At 33.8% G+C, this 6,000-nt stretch overlaps 1 protein-coding gene across 1 annotated transcript in view; it reads right to left on the bottom strand.

Annotated features, from left to right (window-relative positions):
- The window catches only part of LOC115431037 (tumor necrosis factor alpha-induced protein 2-like), a 100,442-nt gene that overhangs the window by 45,248 nt on the left and 49,194 nt on the right, over positions 1-6,000 (bottom strand). The window lies entirely within an intron of this gene.

Here is a 6,000-nt window from a genome sequence, read left to right as displayed (position 1 = left end):
AACACTGGTCTATGAGCAAAATGAAGTGAAACTTTATCAAATTTGTGTCAGTGATACAGAAAAATAGGCCAGTGTGTTAGTTATTATAGTTTTCAGGCCAGTCCAGTGGCAGCTCTACCTCTAAACACTGTCTGCACATTAGAAAAAAAAACATTTCACTTTTCAGATTCCTCCTACAATAACAGCTGTGAATCAATTATGTTAATAAATCTATATGTCATGACAGTTTAACAGACATCTGGAAAATATCCAACAAAAAGCAATTTATTCATTTTCCAATTCATCTGATCAAAATATGTCAGATTTAGCTGATTTTATAATTAACAGATGAGTTTGACATGAGATTCAACGATATGTCAAAAGCAGAGATGAACTGGTTTATTGTCTGGAAATCAGTATCAGATTATCAGGTATATTTTCAGTGGCAAAATTTATATCGTACTATACAAACTGTTTTTTCATAAATATAAGAAAGATGTTAAAATTTATAGTTATAATGAATATTTTTTGGTAAAGGGATAAAAAAACAACAAAAACAATACGAAACAGATAAACATCGTTAATTTTACAGAATCCAGAAACACCTGTTGTATTCTAATGAAGTGCTTGTTTTCCAGGTCATGAACTAAATAACAGATGAAGTGTTTTCAAGGCTCAGTTTTTCGGTTTTTCTTTCATTTATTAAACTCTTCGTGTTCGTTCATCACCGTTTTGACCCAATCCAAGATGGCGCCGTTGGATGGAGACACGGAGAATTAAACCGGGCCGAGTTCGGTCCGGTTGTGTATTTTAATTAATGTGACCAGTTGGGGTGTTTTAAATCTCACATATTTAACGTGTTCCGTTAAATCTAACGGACTTCCCGCCGTGTTTTCGACTCTCCGCTCTGGTTCTTCTCCGGCCAAGGAGGAAGTGACGGCGGGATTTAGCTCTGATTTCGCCCGCCTTCTCTGAACCGAACTTCGACTTGAACCGTTTAGTTGAACCGAACTGCGACCCGCGTACTGACCCGGTTCTCGGCGCCGTCCGGGCCCCGCCGGTCCAGTCTCTGCAGCAGGACCTCCACCGCCGCCTCCACCGCCGCCTCCATGATCTGCTCCGCCTGGGACGAAAAAGTTTGAGCCGCCGCCGTCGCGTCGCCCTCCCGCCGCTCCATGACGCAACAGAACCGGACCGAGCGGACCACAGAACCCAGACTGACAGCCGAGAGTCCGGTCCGAGTCCGAGCGGGTCCGTCCGTCCCCGGGGAAGAGAGAAAGTCTGACAGAAGGATGGTTATCTGCCGCGTCCCACTCCACAATGGCCGCGGTGTTTACATCCGGGTCACGGCCTGTCAGAGCCGAGCCGACCCGAGTCTGGAGCCGAAACCCCCCGAACACCCGGAACTGCCCGAACACCCGAACATTCGGAGGCAGGGATACGTTTACCTTTTATTATAGAAACCATCATGAACTAAACAACATATACACACAGAAAATCACACATAAAAATTAAACATAGTAAACTACATCAACAAATGATGCAAAATTTAAAAAAAAAAAAAAAAAAAAAAAAGAGACAGAGATGAACCCTTTCATGCACAGTGGTCACTACAGTTGACAGTTATTCTCCAGCTGTTCTCTTGTATATTCATGGATTTTATTGTTTCAGTTCCATATCAGCCAACGCACTGGACGCCTATGCATCATCCCATACACTGCAATTCATACCATTACTGTAACTTTGCTGTTCTTGATAGCAGTAACATGTTTGAGTGTAAATCAATTGCTTGTTATTGTTAATAGACTGTAATTAACCATTTCCTTAAACAAAAAGGTTGTTTTTTTTTTGTTTGTTTGTTGTTGTTGTTTTTACATATTATCTCAATAAAGTGAGTAATAACTAATATTAGAGTATATAAAATGTGACAAAACACCAGATTAGCAGCATTTAATTTTTTTTATTTTTTTTTATTTTTTCATAGTTTTCACACAGCGTATCAGTAAATACATATTTCTTTGCTTCAAAAATTAAATGCATGGTGTCCAGCTGAGTGGATATTTTGTAACTCCATGAAAAATAGGTTCATAAAAAAAAATTCAATCACATTGTTTTTTTCATGCCTAAAGAGGAATAAAAACACTAAGGAAAATAACTTGATTAGGGTCTAAACACGGTATTCAAAATCTCTCTGACTGGACATTTTAGAGACAATTTGACCCACATTTTTACTTTTAAATTCATTTTTGCTTTAGTTGGACCGTAAGGGATCATCCAGAACAAGGAGCTACTTTATATTGAAATAAATGTTGAATGGCAATCAATTAAAGTTTGCTCTCTGACGGGACATCATTGTGTTTTGACCCAGTAAGGTTCCCATAATTCATGCATGAAAGGGTTAAAACAGAGTTGATTGTATGTATTCTATTTGGACTGTACACACACATACACAGCAATCTTAAGTTAAACTAGATATACATTTAAAACCTAAGAAGTAAAGAGTAAATCAATGAACACACTGGAAAATTTGTTAAAAAAAAAAAAAAAAAAAAAAAGGAAAACATGCACTGTCTGTCCATAAAGTTGTAATAAATATTTTCTCTTCTCATGAAATGGTTGTGACCAATGTAATTTATTCTTGGTTAAATGTAACTGGGACTCAGTATGTATCTCACTGGTGATTACTGATGTGAAAATAGGAAAAAACAGTAGAATGTGTCTGAAAACAGAACTATTCCAACTTTATAGAGAACAGTGTATTATTGTTCATTTTATATTACTTTGTAACATTTTAGTATTTAGTTGTTCTTTTTTTTAAAATCCAAATTAATTCTACACCTTGTTTGAGAATTATGAATTGATAAATAAGTATCCACATACACACACATATTTTGCTATTTATGTATATATTAAAATACATATGTGCATTGCCAGTACAATAATATTGATCATCTAAGTTCATCCTTTACAGTTATCTGTACAGTCACGTACAGTATGTATATGTTTAAATTATTCTGTGCACTTTATTTTTCGTTTTTATTCTATTTTTACTACTGAACTGATGTTACTAAAATTTGTTCAATAAACAGACTTGTGTCATACAATGAATGACAAGTTTTTAAAATCTGAATCTGACATTATGTGTTCTGGACTGAAACATATTTTATTCAATGAATGTTACTTGTGGAACTTTTGCCTTTCTCTCATTTCCACACAGATATTTGTACTTTTTCCAATCAGGTTTCAGGTGAATTGTCCAGTATTTTTAATTTTATGTCATTGTGAGTCCATTGGTGGACATTCTAAATGACAAATACAACAAGTTGAAATGATGCAATGGATTCTCTGCAAATGACAAGAGAAAAGAAATTAAGATATGATTTGGATAAAAAACTATTCAGGTAAAAAAAAAAGATTATCTCATCACTGAATTGTGTTATTTCTCATTAATAACTAAAATGCAATATTCAATCATGTATACATTATGTTATGGTAAATTAGAAATATGTAACTTATTTATTTATTTATTTTTTGTACTTGACTTGTTGAACCTCACCTGCAGTACCTTTACAGGCCACAAGGATACAGTATAACAAAACACTAAATCATATTAACAAAGGTGATTAAGTCCAAGTTATTTTACTGGGACACACCAAAGAAACTAACACTGATCGAATACAAATAAACAAACGTTTCTACATGAAACGTCTCAGTGATGTTGATGTGTTTTATTGTTGTTTTTTATGCGATCTCTGTCTGAACGATGGCTTAATACATTTAAATTTACACTAAATGCGAAACAAAATCCATACAAAGACATCCTTCTGGTCAAAGACGCTCAACCACAGTGTAAACAAAGATCTGAGATCTCTGAGTGTCCCTGAATGCAGCAGTGAGACCCTTCGGTAAACCTCCTACAATGTTGAAAATGAGAATAACCTCTTTTTAATCATCAGAGTGAATATGTGACGAATGGATCATCTCCAAACTGTGTCTCCTGATTTACTGGACTGGTCTTAAACGCATCATTGACCCTCTTCAGTGGCCTAGGAAACAGAACAAATATGAGTTTATACAGAAAAAGTCAGAGTAAAAAGTCACAGCTGTTTGTTAAAGACTGAGATTCACATCATGTGTGTTTGTAATAAATCCTGATCAGGCGTCCATTCAAACAGAACATAATAAAACACTAAACTGTTCTTTCTAATCAGTCTTTCTTCTTACGAGTATTTTTCCCATGTTATGTTTTTGCTTCATGCCATCCATTTCCTCTTCGATTTAAAGTAGAAATGGTGTGGAGTCATGGGAGTTGTTGTTTTCACCATCATTCTGCTCTGCGCTCTTAATGCAGCACTCTATAGTGTTTGCAGTTCGGTCTGAGGAGGAGGAGATTGGGTTGTTTTCACTGTAGAACATTCCTTTAACTGATGTTAGATCGCAGTTTATCAACAGATCAGGTGGGATCTGTGTCATCAAATCCAGAGTTTATTTTTTGTTCTTCAGTGTGTGTATTATTGTTATGAAATGGACAGAGTTTAATTTGTTCTTTAATGTATGTATTATTGTTATAAAATGGCAGAGTTAATTTGTTTTATATGTGTGTATTATTGTTATGAAAAAGACAAAGTTTATTTTTGTTCTTTAATTTATGTATTATTGTTATGAAATGGACAGAGTTTAATTTGTTCTTTAATGTATTTATTATTGGTTATGAAATGGACAGAGTTTTAATTTGTTTTTTAATGTGTGTATTATTGTTTGAAAAGGACAGAGTTTATTTTTGTTCTTTAATGTGTGTACTATTGTTATGAAATGAACAGAGTTTACTTTTGTTTTTAATACGTGTATTATTGTTATGAAAAGGACAGAGTTTATTTTTGTTTTTAATACATGATTATTTTGTTATGAAATGACAGTTTATTTTTTGTTTTTTAATACGTTCATTATTGTCATGAAAAGGACAGAATTAATTTTTGTTTTTTTATACATGTATTATTGTCATGAAAGGACAGAGTTATTTTTGTTTTTAATGAGTGTATTATTGTTATGAAAAGGACAGTTGTTTTTTTTTTTAATGTGTGTATTATTGTTATGAAAAGGACAGAGTTATTTTTGTTTTTTAATATATGTATTATTGTTATGAAAAAAAAACATAATTTATTTTTGTTTTTCAGTATGTGTATTATTGTTATGAAAAGGACAGAGTTTATTTTGTTTTTTAATATGTGTATTATTGTTACATATTATTGTTATACGACAACAAAAACTAATAAAAGCTAGCAAACCTGCTCTAAAAACTAATTAAAACTAACTGAATTAGAGAAAAAAGTCCAAACTAAATAAAACTAAACTATACTGAAAAATTCAAAACTTATAAACTTGCAATGAGCCGATGTGTACACTTGACCACTACATAGCCTGGTCCGACTCAGGAAATACACAGTACCTTCATTAAGACAAAATAAACCTCGTGTCATTATTTGACTGAAACGTTGTTGGAACCAGTGAAGCTGAGCCCGGTCTCAGATAGCATCAGCGCTAACACCCGCTGGTTTATCCAGAGCTGTGTTTGGGTTTTAGAACATAAACACTGTGACACCATCAGAAAATTCAGTGTTGTTTTAAGTCACCTGGTTTATCTTGTTTTTTGTCGTTTATTTTTTAGGGTGCTGTTGTCATTTTGTTTTAGTAGCTAATTAATCTGAAAACTAGCCCATTACATCATTAGACCCAGTAAAGAACACATTACACAATTAGAATGAACGGTACATGCAGAAGTCACCATAATGATCCTTTAATAATTCAATTTAATGTAAAGTCATAAACTGTCTGTAGTTCTGTCCCACACGTTTCATGTCATATTCACCACAAAGAAGAAGAAGAATCCATATTTATTCCATATATTCATAATAATAATAAAGCTTTAAGTAGAATCAATGCTTTAAATACACAATCAGAGCGATCGACAGAGTACCTTTGATTCAACAAGTTCTTTATCGTGTGCAACAATTAAACCTGAAG

This window comes from Sphaeramia orbicularis, chromosome 13 (assembly GCF_902148855.1).
Source record: "Sphaeramia orbicularis chromosome 13, fSphaOr1.1, whole genome shotgun sequence".
In the NCBI taxonomy this organism is placed as follows: Eukaryota; Metazoa; Chordata; class Actinopteri; order Kurtiformes; family Apogonidae; genus Sphaeramia; species Sphaeramia orbicularis.
This window is presented reverse-complemented; position numbering and strand designations above follow the sequence as displayed.